Raw genomic sequence first — 18,646 nt, forward strand, 5'->3', positions numbered from 1 at the left:
CATTCTCCAAGCCTATGCTAATAAAGTATTGTCCAATTGTAATTAGCCTTAAGTGCTTGGTTATTTTACCTCAGTGCATCAACTTGGTTTCAGCCCTTTATAGCCTAGGGCTAGAAAATGATTTCATCCATTTTTTTTTTGTTAGTTTTGACATTTAGAATTTGATTTGAGGAATTATTTTAGAGTTATTTGAAGGAGAGTTTGTGAGAATTTGGTTGAATACTTTTTTATCCTCTCATTCTGGTCCTGCCTCTCTCCTCCTTAATGTCTGTCCAATGGTTTCCTTTCTTTTATTGGTAGATTTCAAAAACAATTACATTTAAATATGAGGGGAAAAAAAGACATTGCCATGTACACAGAACACATTAAGAGAGGATTCAATATAAAGCAATAAATTTCCATTTCAAGAAAACTTATAAAATAAATACAGTTTTCAAAGCTGTCCAGCTTTTCTTTGCTTCCCTATTGCTTTTTTTTGTACTCAGATGTGTACTTATTGTCATTATTTTTACTGTTTTATTTTGTTTGTGTTTTCTTTTATATCATGACTAATATGAAAATATATTTTGTATTATCTCATATGCATAATACAAATAACATTGCTTTCTTCCACGAGAAGAGGGAATGGGGAGAGAGAGAATTTAGAACTCAAGATTTTTTAAAAAAGGTCATTAATTTTTTTTCATGTAATTGGGAAATATTTAATGAACTAAATAAATATAATTTTAAAACTAATGCATTTCATACCCATAGGTGTGAAAACATTATTGATTACTCTTTTCTCTGGATAGTTTCTCTTTTTTCTTTTTCTTATTTTTTTGACAGTCCTTGCATAGGATACTTGTGCTAGGATTTACTTGTAATTGGCTTTATCCCCTGCTTCAGTTCTAACAGGCCAAGAACCAAGATTCCTTACTGCTTTTTTTTTTTTTTTTTTTTGGTTTGTTTGTTTTTAACTGGAAATGTTTCTGCCTTTGCACATGATGGGCAGTCTTCTTGTGTATAGTCCTCTTCTTATGTACTCCCCTCAATAGGTGAGACTTCAGTGATTTCCTAATGAAGTCTCTGACTTCCCCATGAAACTGTTCATCTATAGGAAAGCATGGCTCTTGATTGGCTGAGAGAGGTCTGAGTTGAATGTTTAGAGGTAAATGTGACAAGAGAAAGAGAGACAGACAGACAGACTGAGAAAGATTCTGGGGCAGAGAGAGATAGAGAAAGTAAAAGACAGACTGGAGAGAGAAAAGCAGAGGAGAAGTGAGAGATGAGAAAAGAGAGAAGGCATATGGTCAGAGTCAATACTTCATTATGTCCCTTCATTTCATTAGCATGCTCATTTTCTTTCTCTTAGCAGTAAAATGAAAAAAAAATTAGGCTAGATGATTGATTTTTAAAGTCCTTTCCTGATCTATAATTGTATTATTGTATACTATTTCATCATCATGATTCATTCTATACATTTGCATCCACAAAACAATGAGCTCTAGTTCCAGATTCTATGGAGCTGAACTCTATAATATTCAGAAGCCAACAATAACAACAGAAGTATGATGATTTACACATCATATATTCAGAATAAAAATCAATTTGGACATCCCAGGAATGAATTTCCTCAACATATTGATATTCCTAGGACATCTGCTTGAACTCTATGTGCCGATTCCCCAGTTTCCTCATGGTTGCCTTCACCTCTTCATTCCTCAGAGTATAGATGACTGAATTCAAGAATGGAATAAAGATGGTGAAAAATATAGAAATAAACTTGTCAATGGGGAAACTGTCAAAAGGCCAAATGTAGATGAAGATCAATGGTACAAAGAAAAGCACCACAACAATAGTATGAGCAGACAGGGTGAAAAGTTCCCTTTAGAGGATCAATTTTGGAGAGTGACAAGGAAAACTATGTAGGAAATTGGGAAAAGGATAAAGCAGATGAGCAATAGCAGCCTAATGTTGGTCAGTACCATGATCTCCAGAAAGTAAGTGTCTAAACAGGCAAGCTTGATCACTAGGGGAAGGTCACAGAAGAAATTCTCTACCTTGTTAGGCCTACAGAAAGGCAAGTTCATTGTGAAAGCCAAGTGGCTTGCTGAATGCAAGATACAAATAGTTCATGAAATCCACAACAAAGCAGTGCACACACATTGGCTCATGATGGTCATATAGTGAAGGGGTTTGCAAATGGCAATGTACCTGTCATGGGCCATTGCTGCAAGAAGCACTGTTTCACTGCCCCCAAATACATGTAAAAAAGATTTGAGACATGCAGCTCTCAAAAGTGATGGTCTTGTGCTCATTGAGGAAGTCAACAATCATTTTGGGAGTAGCAAAGGTGGCCTGACACACATCAATGAAGGAGAGATTGCTGAGGAGAAAGTAAATGGGAAAGTGCAGGTGAGCATGTGTAATGACTGTGAGGATAATGAGCAGCTTGCCCAGAACAGCAGCTCTATACAAGAAGACAAAGAAAAGGGAAAGCTGGAGTCCACAAGAACTAGACAGACCCAACAGAATGGATTCAGTCACCACTGACTTATTGCTCCATTCTATTTATAAAACCAAGGGATTTGAAGTTAGCTAGAATAAAAAAAAAAAAAAAAAAAAAAAAATAAAAAAATAAAATGAGTTTAATCATTACATTATAGGATGACTTCTCCATTCCCCTATATCTTTATTGCAAAATGAAATCCAATTCAACAAGTAGGAACTAGATTATACTCATATAGTTATACTCATATAGTTAACTATGTGTGTGTGTATGTAATATATATATATATATATATATATATATATATATATATATATATATATATATATATATATATATACACATATATATACATACACATATATTAAGGCATAAATATATATGACATCTATTAAATATAAAGCTATAGATATAGTAGCACTGGGAATACAAACATGAAAAGCAACTCAATTACTGAATTAATGGAGTTTACAATCTATTAGACAAGATGTAGGAATACCACAGAAAAATATAATACAAATATTAAATGTGATGGTGGGAAAACAGGGATCCAGACAGAGTTCTTTAAGAAAAATGCCAAGGGGGCGGAGCCAAGATGGCTGAGAAGAAACACACGACTCTGTGAACGTCCTTACTCCCTCACAACCAATTAGATAAATGGCCTCAGAAATAGCTCTGGACTGATAGATACCACAAGGACTGGAAGCACGACTTACCAGCTGAAGAGAATCTGGAGTTTCAACAGAAAAGGTCAGTTCCCAGGGAAGGAAGAAGAGAGGCCAGCACAGATGGCTGGGTGCTAGCATACTGCGCCGATTGCGCTGGGAAGGGCTCTTGGATCAGAGAAGCCACTGAGATAAAGGAATCTGGCACAGGCTGTTAGCTCTTCTCTGCTTATAATATAGCAGTTCAGAAGGGAAATCTAAACACTTTAAAAATTCAGATAGATTAGATTTTCCCCTGATCCTGGGGGTGACTCAGCAGATCTTCGTCACCAGGGGGTGTGGCCTCAGCTCCCACCTAAGACTAGTTAAGAGATTGACAAGTGGGTGGATACGGCCCAAGGCAACACACACTGCCTAGCTTAGCTGGAGGGTGTGGACCTCAGATCCGGAAGTCCCAGAGAAGCGGAACCTTTGAACTAGGGGCCACGGTTTCTGGCAGACACTTCCAGTTTGAGCGCAGGGGCTTTTCACTTCACCTGCTGCAGACATCCACGCCCCACCGGGACTCATAGGCTAGGCTTTGTGCTGTATTTACTGTTAAATCTCAACCTCAGGGAAGCCACTAAAACACAGCACCCCCGGGGCACAGCAGTGCTAGTCACCTCTGTGGCACTTCCAGGGAGGGGGTGGGGAGCTCTCTCCCAGAGCTCTATCTTAGCTCAGGCCCAAGAGCCGCTGCATCCATCCGGTCTCGGAGGAAGCTGGTAAAGAAGTAAATAAATAATTTCCTACCCCAGGGACAGACCCCAAAAGATTTTTTAATTATGAACAAAAAAGCCAGAAAAACTATAGATTCCTTCTATACAGAGAAAGAGCGGGTACCCAACCCCGAGGAAGTTAACAGCAAAGAGTCAGCAGATAACAACCTAAAGGGGAACGATTCCTGCCCCCATCACATAACTCTCTCCTAGAAGAGACTATTAAAAAGTTAAGAGAGTTTGAAGAAAAATGGGGAAAAGAAAGGGAAGCTATGATAGAGAATAACAACGTCCTGAAATTGGAGTTGGAAAAAATAAAGAATTCACAGGAGATGCAGGGAAACAAAATTTGTGAATTAGAAAAGGTTAAAAAATCACAGGAAAGTAGGATTTCTGAATTGGAAAAGATAAAAAAGTCTCAAGAAAATAGAATTTCTGAATTGGAAAAAGAAAATAATTCTCAAAAAAAAATTAGGAAAATGGAAAAAAATTCAATAGAGCAAAATAATTCATTTAAAAATGAAATTGGGCATTTACAAAAAGAACTAAAAACTATGAAAGAAGAAAATAACTCCTTAAAAGTCAGAATGGAACAAATAGAAATGAATGACTCACAGAGAACCCAAGAATCAGTCAAACAAAACAAAAACAAAAAATGAGAAGCTGGAGAACAATGTCAAATACTTACTGGGAAAATCTATAGACCTGGAAAATAGATCTAGGAAAGATAATCTGCGGATCATTGGACTTCCAGAAAACTATGACCAAAAAAAGAGCCTAGATTCTATTTTACAGGAAATTATCAAAGAGAACTGTCCAGAGATAATAGAAACAGAAGGGAAAGTAGATGTGGAAAGAATTCATCGAACTCCTTCTGAAATAGACCCTAAAAAAAGAACACCACGGAATATTGTGGCTAAGCTGCAGAATTACCACACAAAGGAGAAAATCCTGCAAGCAGCTAGAAAAAAACAATTTAAATACCAAGGTGCCACAATAAGGGTCACTCAAGATCTGGCTGCCTCCACATTAAAAAACAGAAGGGCCTGGAACCTGATATTCCGTAAGGCAAAAGATCAAGGACTGCAACCAAGAATGAACTACCCAGCCAAGTTTAGCATCTTTTTCCATGGAAGAAGATGGTCATTCAATGACATAGAGGAATTCTATGTGTTTCTAAGAAAAAAACCAGACTTAAACAAAAAATATGATCTACATGCACAAGACTGAAGAGAAACAGAAAAAGGTACACAGAACCCTTGAGAACTGTAACTCTGTTGTGGGTATATAAAAAGTACTCAAGGATAATTTGATTTTACTGATATAAAAGAAAAAAAGGGGGGTGTAGTAAAGGGAAGGAGGTCGTTTCAGAAAAAGGGGAAGGAATGATAAAAAGAGGGAAACTACATCCCAGGAAGAGGCATAGAAAATACACCATATCTGAGGGAATTTAGTAAGGGGGAGAATCATTGTGTGAATCTTACTCTCATCAGGAGAGGCTCAAAGAGAAAATAATTAACATATTTGTTTTTCAGAGAATTTTCTCTCACCTCATTAAAAGGGGGGAGAGAAAAAGGGAAAAAGAAAAGGAGAATAAGTGAAGGGACTTGGAGGGAGGGGGGAGGGATACTAAAAAAAAAGGGAGGGTTGCGCGTCACAAGGGGGGTCTGTAAATTAAATATCAGGGAGGGAGATCAGGGGGGTCAAGGGAAAAAGCATAATCTGGGGATAATATGATGGCAGGAAATACAGAATTAGTAATTTTAACTGTAAATGTGAATGGGATGAATGCTCCCATCAAATGGAGACGGATAGCAGACTGGATCAAAAATCAGAACCCTACAATATGTTGTCTGCAGGAAACACACTTAAAGCAGGGAGATACATACAGAGTAAAGGTAAAAGGTTGGAGCAGAATCTATTATGCTTCAGGTAAAGCCAAAAAAGCAGGGGTAGCTATCCTTATCTCAGATCAAGCAAAAGCAGAAGTTGATCTAATTAAAAGAGATAAGGAAGGAAACTATATCCTGCTGAAAGGTAGCATAAATAATGAAGCCATATCGATACTAAACATATATGCACCAAGTGGTATAGCATCTAACTTTCTAAAGGAACAGTTAAGAGCGTTGCAAGAAGAAATAGACAGTAAAACTATAATAGTGGGAGATCTCAACCTTGCACTCTCAGATTTAGACAAATCAAACCACAAAACAAACAAGAAAGAAATTAAAAAAGTAAATAGAACATTAGAAAAACTAGGTATGATAGACCTTTGGAGAAAACTGAATGGCAATAGAAAGGAACATACTTTCTTCTCAGCAGTTCATAGATCCTATACAAAAATTGACCATATATTAGCACATAAAGATCTCAAAATTAAATGTAGGAAGGCAGAAATAATAAATGCCTTCTTCTCAGACCACAATGCAATAACAGCTACATTCAGTAAAAAGTTAGGGATAAATAGACCAAAAAGTAATTGGAAACTGAATAATCTCATCTTAAAGAATGACTGGGTGAAAGAGCAAATTATAGAAACAATTAATAATTTCACCCAAGATAATGACAATGATGAGACATCATACCAAAATCTGTGGGATGCAGCTAAAGCAGTAATAAGGGGAAATTTTATATCTTTAGAGGCTTATTTGAAGAAAATAGAGAAAGAGAAGATTAGCGAATTGGGCTTGCAACTTAAAAGGCTAGAAAAAGACCAAATTAAAAACCCCCAACCAAATATTAAAGTTGAAATACAAAAATTAAAAGGAGAAATCAATAATATTGAAAATAAAAAACTATTGAATTAATGAATAGAACCAAGAGTTGGTTTTATGAAAAAGCCAATAAAATAGATAAACCTTTGGTAAATCTGATCAGAAAAAGGAAAGAGGAAAATCAAATTTTTAGTCTTACAAATGAAAAGGGGAATCTTTCCACCAATGAAGAGGAAATTAGAGAAATAATAAGGAGTTACTTTGCCCAACTTTATGCCAATAAATTTGATAACTTAAGTGAAATGGATGACTTCCTCCAAAAATATAGGCTCCCTAGATTAACAGAGGAGGAAATAAATTGCTTAAATAATCCCATTTCAGAAAAAGAAATAGAACAAGCTATTAATCAACTCCCCAGGAAAAAATCCCCAGGACCAGATGGATTCACATGTGAATTCTACCAAACATTTAAAGAACAATTAGCCCCAATGTTATATAAATTATTTGAAAAAATAGGGGATGAAGGAGTCCTACCAAACTCCTTTTATGACACAGACATGGTACTGATACCTAAACCAGGTAGAGTGAAAACTGAGAAATAAAATTATAGACCAATTTCCTTAATGAATATTGATGCTAAAATCTTAAATAAGATATTAGCAAAAAGACTTCAGAAAATCATCTCCAGGATAATACACTATGATCAAGTAGGATTTATTCCAGGAATGCAGGGCTGGTTTAATATTAGGAAAACTATTAATATAATTGACCATATCAATAATCAAATTAATAAGAACCATATGATCATCTCAATAGATGCAGAAAAAGCATTTGACAAAATCCAACATCCATTCCTACTAAAAACTCTTGAGAGTATAGGAATACATGGACTATTCCTTAGAATAATCAGGAGCATATATTTAAGACCTTCAGTAAGCATAATATGCAATAGAAATAAACTACAACCTTTCCCAGTAAGATCAGGAGTGAAACAAGGTTGCCCACTATCACCATTACTATTCAATATAGTACTAGAAACGCTAGCCTCGGCAATAAGAGCCGAGAAAGAGGTTCAAGGAATTAGAGTAGGAAATGAGGAAATCAAACTATCACTTTTTGCAGATGACATGATTGTATACTTAGAGAACCCCAAAGACTCTGCTAAAACGCTACTAGAAATAATTCAAAATTTCAGCAAAGTGGCAGGATACAAAATAAATCCACATAAATCCTCAGCATTTGTATATATCACTAACAAAATGCAACAGCAAGAGATACAAAGAGAAATTCCATTCCAAACAAATGTTGAGAGTATAAAGTATTTGGGAATCCATCTACCAAAGAAAAGTCAGGAATTATATGAGAAAAATTACAAAACACTTGCCACAAAAATAAAGTCAGATTTAAATAATTGGAAAGACATTCAGTGCTCTTGGATAGGCCGAGCGAATATAATAAAGATGACAATACTCCCCAAACTAATCTATTTATTTAGTGCTATACCAATCAGACTCCCAAGAAACTATTTCAATGACCTAGAAAAAATAACAACTAAATTCATATGGAAGAATAAAAGGTCGAGAATTGCAAGGGAACTAATGAAAAAAAACTCAGAGGAAGGTGGTCTAAGTGTACCTGATCTAAAGCTATATTATATAGCAGCAGTCACCAAAACCATTTGGTATTGGCTAAGAAATAGACCGGTAGATCAGTGGAACAGATTAGATACAAAGGACAAAAAAGTGTACATCTATAGCAATCTAATCTTTGACAAACCCAAAGATACCAACATTAGGGATAAAAATTCATTATTTGGAAAAAACTGTTGGGAAAACTGAAAATTAATATGGCAGAAATTAGATATGGATCCACACTTAACACCATATACCAAGATAAGATCAAAATGGGTCCATGATTTAGGCATAAAGAATGAAATCATAAACAGATTAGAGGAACAGAGGATAGTCTACCTCTCAGACCTGTGGAGGAGGAAGGAATTTATGACCAGAGGAGAACTAGAGATCATTATTGATCACAAAATAGAAGATTTTGATTACATCAAACTAAAAAGTTTCTGTACAAATAATACTAATGCAAACAAGATTAGAAGGGAAGTAACAAATTGGGAAAGTATTTTTAAAAACAAAGGTTCTGACAAAGGTCTCATTTCCAAAATATATAGAGAACTGACCCTAATTTATAAGAAACTGAACCATTCTCCAATTGATAAATGGTCAAAGGATATGAACAGACAATTCTCAGAGGAAGAAATTGAAACTATATCCACTCACATGAAAGAGTGTTCCAAATCACTACTGATTAGAGAAATGCAAATTAAGACAACTCTGAGATACCACTACACACCTGTCAGATTGGCTTAGATGACAGGAACAAATAATGATGAATGTTGGAGAGGATGTGGGAAAACTGGGACACTAATACATTGCTGGTGGAGTTGTGAAAGAATCCAGCCATTCTGGAGAGCAATTTGGAACTATGCCCAAAAAGTTATCAAACTGTGCATACCCTTTGACCCAGCAGCGCTACTACTGGGCTTATATCCCAAAGAAATACTAGAGAGCGGAAAGAGACATATATGTGCCAAAATGTTTGTGGCAGCTCTTTTTGTTGTAGCTAGAAACTGGAAGATGAATGGATGTCCATCAGTTGGAGAATGTTTGGGTAAATTATGGCATATGAAGGTTATGGAATATTATTGCTCTGTAAGAAATGACCAGCAGGAGGAATACAGAGAGGCTTGGAGATTCCTACACCAACTGATGCTGAATGAAATGAGCAGAACCAGAAGATCACTGTACACTTCAACAACAAAACTGTATGAGGATATATTCTGATGGTAGTGGAAATCTTCAACATAAAGAAAAGCCAACTCATTTCCAGTTGATCAATGATGGACAGAGGTAGCTACACCCAGAGAAGAAACACTGGGAAATGAATGTAAATTGTTAGCACTAATATCTGTCTGCCCAGGTTACATGTACCTTTGCAATCTAATGCTTATTATGCAACAAGAAAATGGTATTTACACACATGTATTGTATCTAGGTTATATTGTAACACAAGTAAAATGTATGGGATTGCCTGTCATCGGGGGGAGGGAGTAGAGGGAGGGGGGGAATAATTTGGAAAAATGAATACAAGGGATAATATTATAAAAATATATAATAAAAATTATTAAAATAAAAAAATATAAAAATATAAAAAATAAAAAAATAAAAAAAAATAAAGGATGAGATTATTACTAAAAAAAAAAAAAAAAAAAAAAAAAAAAAGAAAAATGCCAGAGGTACAATTAGTTCTCAGTTGTCAGCAGACAAAGTTTTTGCTTTCTGGGATTACCTGAAATAAATCTTGAAGGCAATGGTAGAGAAGATGAGGGAGTATTTTCCAGGAATTAAGAACAACCTGGGAAGATGACAGAAGAAGGATAGGGAAGGGTGCAGCTTGGAAAGTGAAGCTTGTTTGTCTGAAATTTAAAGACCAGAAAAAAAGAAAAGAAAGGAAAAGAAATTAAAGGGTCATCAAGGAAAATTTTGTGAAACAAGATTAGTGGAAGGCAGATTGTGGATGTTTTTCAATACCTAACAAAGAAGTTTATATTTTAATCTGATTGACATTTATTTACCCCAAAATAGTATGGCATCTTGGAAAAATAACCAGTCTCAGGATCAAAAAGACATGGATTAAAATTCTATCTTTCACATAAACTGGCTATATGACCATAAACAAGTCACTTGAGAGCAAGGAGTATTTTGGTCTTTGTTGTACATTATTAGCATTTAGGGTGGTTCCTTGCACATAAATTAAGCTTGATTTTATTGATATGTCAATATGCATTAGTGGAAGAAGTGTCCCTGTTGCAGAGTCTCTCAAACAATGAAAAATCATCAGGTCCAATGATTCTTCTCAAGGTAGTGAGAAGGTCAGTATTATACCTTAGGAAAATTTGTCGTACATAATAAGCACTCACTCATGTTTTTAGTCAAATTTGAGCTGTGTTTATTCTTGTGAGCATTCTATCTTGTATCACCTTGTTTCCAATGGTCTGGCTCCCATAACAGCAAATTTAATAATTTAACAGACAATTATCTTAACACCAAATTAGAGCAGCTAGGAAGCACAATGGATAGAGCATGAGCCTAGAATCAGAAACACTTATCTTCCCAAAATTCAAATCTGATCTTAGATATTTAATAGCTGTGTGACACTTGGAATGCCACTTAATCCTATTTGACATGCTTTCCTCATCTATAAAAATGAGTTGGAAAAAGAAATGGCAAACCATTTCAGGATCTTTGCCAACAAAACCCCATATGGAGTCATGAAGAGTCAGATATTACTGAAACAACTGAATGACAGCAAAATCAAATAAAATATTTTGTTCAGAAGGATACTTTGACTCTCTCTATTTTTCCTCCCTTCCCTTCCTCCCTCCCTCTTCACTTCATGACTCTTCTTTTCAAATTCAGAGAATTTACCTTCACCTGACTAGATTGTCCATCTAATCTCTCTGGTTTTTCAAATGTGCATTTGTATAAAGCCTCATTTTCATTGAAGAATTAATATCTAATATCACTTTCCTTATTCAATTTATAATTTTCTAAAAGTCTGGTCTTTGTAACATTACATTCTGTTATAGGGAATTGAAGTTAAGGATACCCAGTTTCTCATATTCTATTATACTATGTAATTTTATGTTTTGTAAAGCAGATTAGGGAAATCTGTGACTAATACTAAGATCCTTATTAAAAATCTAGCAAACACATAACTAGATTTCTTTTAGACATACATCTCTAGATCATGTGGAGGAAAAAGGATTTGGAAAAGGAAAAAAAAAAGAAAAGAAAAAAGTATATGCTATAGAGCATAGGAAAGCAGCCTAACAATGGGCATTAAACCTGAAGTCAATTTTAACATGAATTTTATCTTCTAATGAAGTCTATTAAAAGAGGAACTTTTCCCCCCTTTAATGTTTCATAAATAAATGCAGTCAATGTTTTCTACTATGGCTTCCCGGGAATTACATATGAAGTGATTCCTATGTTTATTATAATTTCCTGTATAAATGTAAAGTTTAAAAGTGCATTCTGGCTTTTGGAACATCCATTAAATATTGGAAAGAACATGAGGATACATATATTTTTTAAATTATAATATTTTATTTTTAAAATACATGCAGAGATAGTTTTCAGCATTGATCCTTGAAAATCCCCATGTTCCAAGTTTTTTCCCTCTCTCTCTCCCACCATATTCACCTGGATAAAAAGCTATCCAATATATGTTAAATATGTCCAATTCTGCTACACATATTTCCACATTTATCATGCTACTCAAGAAAAATCAGATCAAAAAGGGAAAAAATGAGAAAGAAACAAAAAATCAAGCAACCAACAACAAAAAGGAGCAAATGTTATGTTGTGGTACACATTTAGTCCCCATAGTCTTTTTCTGGATGGGAATGGCTCTATCCATCATAAGTCTATTACAATTGGCATGAATTACCTCATTGTTGAAAAGAGCCAGGAATACTTATTTTTCAAGGACACTTCATTGCAGCTGATTCCAATCCAACATGATTATAAGGCAAAGAAATTAGTTTTTAAATATCCTCTTTATCCCATCCTCCTTTAAATACTTCTCTAAGCAAAGTAAGGGTAAAGGTCAAAGAGGTAAGCCCACAGCCAGGGGAAGAAAGGAAAGCATTAGGGAAAAAAACCAAAGACATTTTTACTTTATTCTCAATGGAAAAGGGACTTAAAATTTTCTAATTCCTTTGTCTTAGATGTAAAATATATATCAAACAATATTATAAAGCACAATTACCAAAAATATTGGGTATTTGTTAAAAACTAGGGAGATAATTGAGTACACTAGAAAAGGAAGAATCAGAAACACAACTCAATAACTAAATGTTCTATAAACCAGAAAACATAAAATATTTTAAAATACCTCTTTATTTGACAAAAACTGACAAGAAAACTAGATAATGGTCTGGGAAAAATTAGACTTAGACCAACAATTTATAACACATCTCACAGTATGTTTAAAATGCTTGTATGATCTTAACTGGAAAGATTGTTCTATTAAGACAAAGTTAGAAAAGAAGCTTATATATTCTCAGTCAACAAAAAAAAAGGATAGAGGTAATTAAAAATGATAACTTTGATTACTTGAAACTAATAAGTTTCTGCATCAACAAAATTAATGAATACATGATAAGAAGGAAATAGGTCAAGTTGGAAAACATAAGTATCATAAATTTCTCAAATAAACAATTAACATACATATCTACAAAATATCTCTATATACAAATATTTGTTTATAAATATTTGTTTTTGTATGTATATATCCACATATACATATACATATGTACGTGTGTGTATGTATGGTAGACACTAGCATTTGTCATTGCAGAGGAATAAGGTTCTTCCTAAAGTAAGGACCAGGGGAACAGGGATCACTCCTTGCATTATATTGCCTTGAAAGCACTGAAAAATTACAGACATACAAAAATAGTTCTGAAAATAATAGCAACAAAAACCTAACAGTTAGAACACTATCACCTTCACTCTGGGAGCAGAGCAAATTTTAAAATAACATTAAAAATCAAGAAATAGATTATAAAATGAGTTTTAAAAATGAATCTGACTATAACAGATTGCTGTGGATGCAAGATCAAAACACAAAGTCAGAAGACATCCAACTAAAAGGAAATCCTCAAAGAACAAGTATGAATTGTACACAAGACCAACAAGAATTTCTAGAAGAATGCAAAAAAAGGTTTTTTTAATCAACTAAGAGAAGTAGAGAAAAAACTAGGACAGAAATGAGATTGATACAAAAATTTATGAAAAGAGAGTCAACATCTTGTTAAAAGAGACACAAGGGGGTGGAGCTGAGATGGAATTAGAGTAGGTAATGAGAAAACCAAATTATCATTCTTTGCAGATGATATGATGGTATACATAGAGAATCCTAGAGAATCAACTAAACCACTACTAGAAACAATCTATAACTTTGGCAAAGTTGCAGGATACAAAATAAATCCACAGGAGCCATCAGCATTTTAATATATCACCAACAAAGTCTAACAGGAAGAGATACAAAGAGAAATTTTGTTTAAAATAATTGTTGATAGTATAAAATATTTGGGAATCTATTTGTCAAGGGAAAATCAGAAAGTATATGAACACAACTACAAAACATTTTACACACAAAGTCAGATCCAAACAATTGGAAAAAATATCAAGTCTTCTTGGATAGGTCGAGTAAATATAATAAAAATGACAATATTTCCAAAATTAGTCTACTTATTGAGTGCTATACTATCAATCTCCCAAGAAATTATTTTACAGATCTAGAAAAATAATAACAAAATTCATTTGGAAGAACAAAACATCAAAAATTTAAATGGAATTAATGAAAAAATGAAAATAAAGGTGGTCTAGCTGGACTGGATCTAAAACTATATTATAAAGCAGCTGTCATCAAAACCATTAGGTAATGGCTAAGAAAGTGTGGTTGGTCAGTGGAATGAATTAGGTTCATAGGACAAAATAGTCAATGACTATAGCAATCTAGTGTTTGACAAACCCAAAGACCCCAGCTTTTGGGATAAAAATTCAGTATTTGATAAAAACTACTGGGAAAATTGGAAACTAGTATGGCAGAAACTAGGCATTGATTCACACCTAACACAGTATACCAAGATAAGGTCAAAATGGGTTCATGATCTAGACATAAAGAATGATATTATAAACTAATTAGAAAAAACATAGAATAGTTTACCTCTCAGATCGGTGAAGGAAAAAGGAATTCGTGACCAAAGAACTAGAGATCATTATTGATCACAAAATAGATAACTTTTAATACATTAAGTTAGAAAGTTTTTGTACAAACAAAACTAATGCAGACAAAATTAGAAAGGAAACAATAAACTGGGAAAACATTTTTACATTCAAAGGTTCTGATAAAGGCCTCATTTCTTAAATATATAGAGAATTAATTCAAATTTATAAGAATTCAAGCCATTCTCCAATTGATAAATGATCAAAGGATATGACAGACAATTTTCAGATGAAGAAGTTGAAATTAGTTCTAGTCATATGAAAAGGTGCTCCAAATTACTATTGATCAGAGAATGTAAATTAAGACAACTCTGAGATATCACTACACAACTGTCAGATTGGCTGAGATGACAGGAAAAGATAATGATGAATGTTAGAGGGGATGTAGGAAAATTGGGATACTGATATATTGTTGGTGAATGAGCCAACTATTCTGGAAAGCAATTTGGAATATGCTCAAAAAGTTATTAAACTGTGAATACCCGTTGACCCAGCAATGTTTCTACTGGACTTTTATCCCAAAGAGATCTTAAAGGAGGGAAAAGGACCCACATGTACAAAAGTGTTTGTGGAAACCCTTTTTGTAGTGGCTAGAAACTAGAAACTTAATGGATGCCCATCAGTTGCAGAAAGGCTGAATAAATTATGGTATATGAATCTTATGAAGAATCAAGCATGGTATATGAAGTTAAGAAGCGACCAACAGAATAATTTCAGAGAAGTTTGGAGAGACTTACATGAACTAATGCTAAGTGAAATGAGCAGAACTAGGAGATCATTATACATAGCAATAACAAGATTATACAATGATCAATTCTGATGCACATGGCTCTCTTCAACAATGAGATGATTCAAACCAGTTCTAATTGTTCAGTGATGAAGAAAACTATATATACCAAGAGAGAGTCTTGTAGGAACTGAGTATAGACCACATCATAGTATTTTCATTCTTTCTGTTGCTGTTTGTTTGCATTTTGTTTTCTTCCTCAGGTTTTTTTTTTCTTTAGATCTAATTTTTCTTGGGTAGCAAGATAACTGTATAAATATGTATATATACATATTGGATTTAACATATATATATTTTAACATATTTAATATGTACTGGATTATCTGCCGTCTATGGGAGGGGATAGGGGGAAGGAAGGGCAAATTTGGAATAGAAAGTTTTGCAAGGTTCAATGTTGAAAAATGCATATGTTTTGTAAATAAAAAGCTTTTATAATTAAAAAAAATCGAATTAATAGCTTGTACTATATGTGCTTTAAATGATTTGCCACATAATTACTAAATCCCAAGTCAACTTCCTCTTTGTTCTTTCTATAGTAATAAACAAATTTTGGTAACTTTTCTAAAGCATATGAAACCATCAACTGTTGCATTAGGGTCTTTTAATAAAGTAGATGACAAATTTAAGCAAGCACTCTTTATTAGTCTGAAGACTCACATCACAACCAAATCCTTAATTTGGCTGGAACCTGGAAGTCCTTCTTTGAATCTGAAAAAAAATTCTAGTCAGTTTAAACTTAGCCAGATGTCCATCTACGTGATAATACTCACAAAGTCATAAAATTTAAAGCTGGCAGGAACCTTGGTGAACACCTGATTGAACTTTCTTATTTAATAGATAAAAAAACTGGAGTACTGAAAAGTTAATGTGTGAATTTATGGTCTGATAGGTGTAGGCAATGACAGAGCTAAGGCTTGAATCTAGGGCTCCTGGATCCAAATTCAGTGCTTTTATGTGGTGGTGAAAAGTGAAATAATTAAGAAAACAAAGATTCAAACTTTAGAATATATGAATTTATTAAGCAATGCTTGCCAATTACATAACAAATTGAGATCAGATACCTCAGCTTTGGCACTGGACCCTGAATACAGGGGAGATCAATTTTTATGCTTTAAAAACCATTTATCATTTAGGACAAAATAATTAAAAGAAATAATTAAAAACATAAAAAAAGAAGCAAAATGAGGTAATCTGGTCTATAATTGAGGGAGAGATTAGGAATTTTCCAAATTGAGTGGGATAAAGCAAATTAGTACAATTCTATGAATTCAAAAAAAGAAAGGGGTGTCACATTCTCCCCAAGAAGATTATGGAGCCCGTTTTCAGAAAAAAAGTATATGGGTTACTTGAGATGTATAATTGTGTGAAAACTCCGTGCATCAAACTTTGGATCTGATTGGATTTCTGGTCAGATATCTTCGGTCCTTAGTGAAAAGTCCCTAAACAGCAAGTTATATGTAGTCTAGCTTCCCAGTCATACAGGGATAGGTTCAAATAATGCAATTAAGTTTTCTCACAATTACAACTATTGAACAAAATTTTCTCAGAATACAGAAATTTGAATGGACCTATTATTGAATAGTAAGAGAACTGAGCTGATGCCAGAATTGAGTCACAAAGTGGAAGGAAGGAAGGTAGGAAGAAAAAAAGGAAGGAAGGAAGGAAGAGAAGAAAGGAAGGAGGGAGTAGGGAAGGAGAGAGAGAGGGAGGGAAGGAAAGAGGAAAAAACAAGCAAATAAAGGAACAAAGGAATGAAGGAGCAGAGGAAGGGAGAGAGAGAGAAGAGTGAAGGAGGGAGAGATAGAAGGATGGAGGGAAGGAAGACAAAAAATAAGAACAACTTTTGATCTATTTGCCTTCTAATCTCATAAATATTGTTTGCTATATTTATAACAGCTAAATTTATAAGTTGCTTTAAATTTGCAAATCATTTTAAATTTGTTATTTCATTTTATTTTCACAAGAACACTATGGGTTAACATGGTAGTCTGGGACAAAGCTAAAGAGAATTTAATGCTTCATACTCCTTAAAGTAATAGATGCAAGATTTGGGGAAATGGGTGAATGTTGCTGAGATAAAACTTTAGAAGAAATGCAAAGAAAAATTGACTAACCATGATAGTTATGATTATCTTGGGAGACAGTGGCTCTCAGGAACCATTAAAGCAAAGGATGGATGGCCACTTTGAAGGTTAGAGACATTTTTTTTTCCAGGTGCCTTCAAACTCTGTAATATTGTGATATTCTGAAAATCTCAGTCCTGGCCACAGAGGTCCACAGCCTCAATTCACCATATTATTGTTGGACTAATTCTATTGGGATGATGGATATGTCTGCTTACCTGGCATGATCACTGCTCAGTTTTAAATTCTCAGATGTGCATAATAATTAGAAAGAAGAAGAGGGATGTAACAACCATAGAAGTGAGATTTTATGCCTTTCACTTGGCATCATGCCTAGGAACAAGTAGTAAAAGCAAATACTTTCAGAGCTGGTATTTTGCCCAATGTATATGGGAAGATGGATTGTTAATAAGAAAAGTAAACAAAATTACTTCTTTTTCCATCAGCATGGGCAGTATGCAAAAGAAACAAAGCAACTGTAAAAAAATAAATAATTACTTTAATAACAATTGCAGAAGCAAAATGTGCTTGGCACAATTCAGAAGAAATAGACAGATGATCAAGTTTCCAGGATGATTGAGTGAGTTGGCTATTAGTCATCTCAATATCTGGAATTGGACTATTTCAGCAATTGTCATCCTATATGAAATCCTAAGACATTTTTTCTAAGCTGTATGATGACTCAAATATTTGTACTGATATTATAATGAATAACACACATGAACAAGATTGACTCTTTTTGTCATATTGTACAAATAAAAACACTGGGAACAATAACAATTGCATATATCTCCATCACTCATTCCACAATGATTTTTTTTTTTGACAAAAAAAATGCTTGGTCCTCTGGTGGTAGGTTTTCCTCTATTCTACCAAGCATATTTCATATTTGTGGGCAGAAAACTGAGCCAATTATAAAAATCAACTTAAATTTAGAGTAGGTATAGATTGAAACTTGATTCTCTCTTATTTTCCTTTTCAAAGAACATGGAAATCTATGATTAGGACTCAATATTATTTTAATATTTATTTTCTCTCTCCATGTTACACATCCTACTGGAAATACTCTTTATTCTCTACTTGAAGGGCAAACACCTTCCATATTTCCAATTATGCAAAAAGGAAGAACTTGATAATTTATCATAATCACTATATTCTCTTTTAGATTAAGTTCATATTAGTCAAGATTGATGATTAATTCATCATATCGTCATAATTAATCCTCACTATCAGAAGAAATGAG

General features: G+C 33.9%; 1 pseudogene; it reads right to left on the reverse strand.

Moving 5' to 3' along the window:
• Positions 1 to 1,629: 1,629 nt before the first annotated feature.
• LOC141552772 (olfactory receptor 4K3-like) lies at positions 1,630 to 17,628 on the reverse strand (annotated as a pseudogene).
• Positions 17,629 to 18,646: the final 1,018 nt, after the last annotated feature.

This window comes from Sminthopsis crassicaudata, chromosome 2 (genome assembly GCF_048593235.1).
Source record: "Sminthopsis crassicaudata isolate SCR6 chromosome 2, ASM4859323v1, whole genome shotgun sequence".
Classification (NCBI taxonomy): Eukaryota; Metazoa; Chordata; class Mammalia; order Dasyuromorphia; family Dasyuridae; genus Sminthopsis; species Sminthopsis crassicaudata.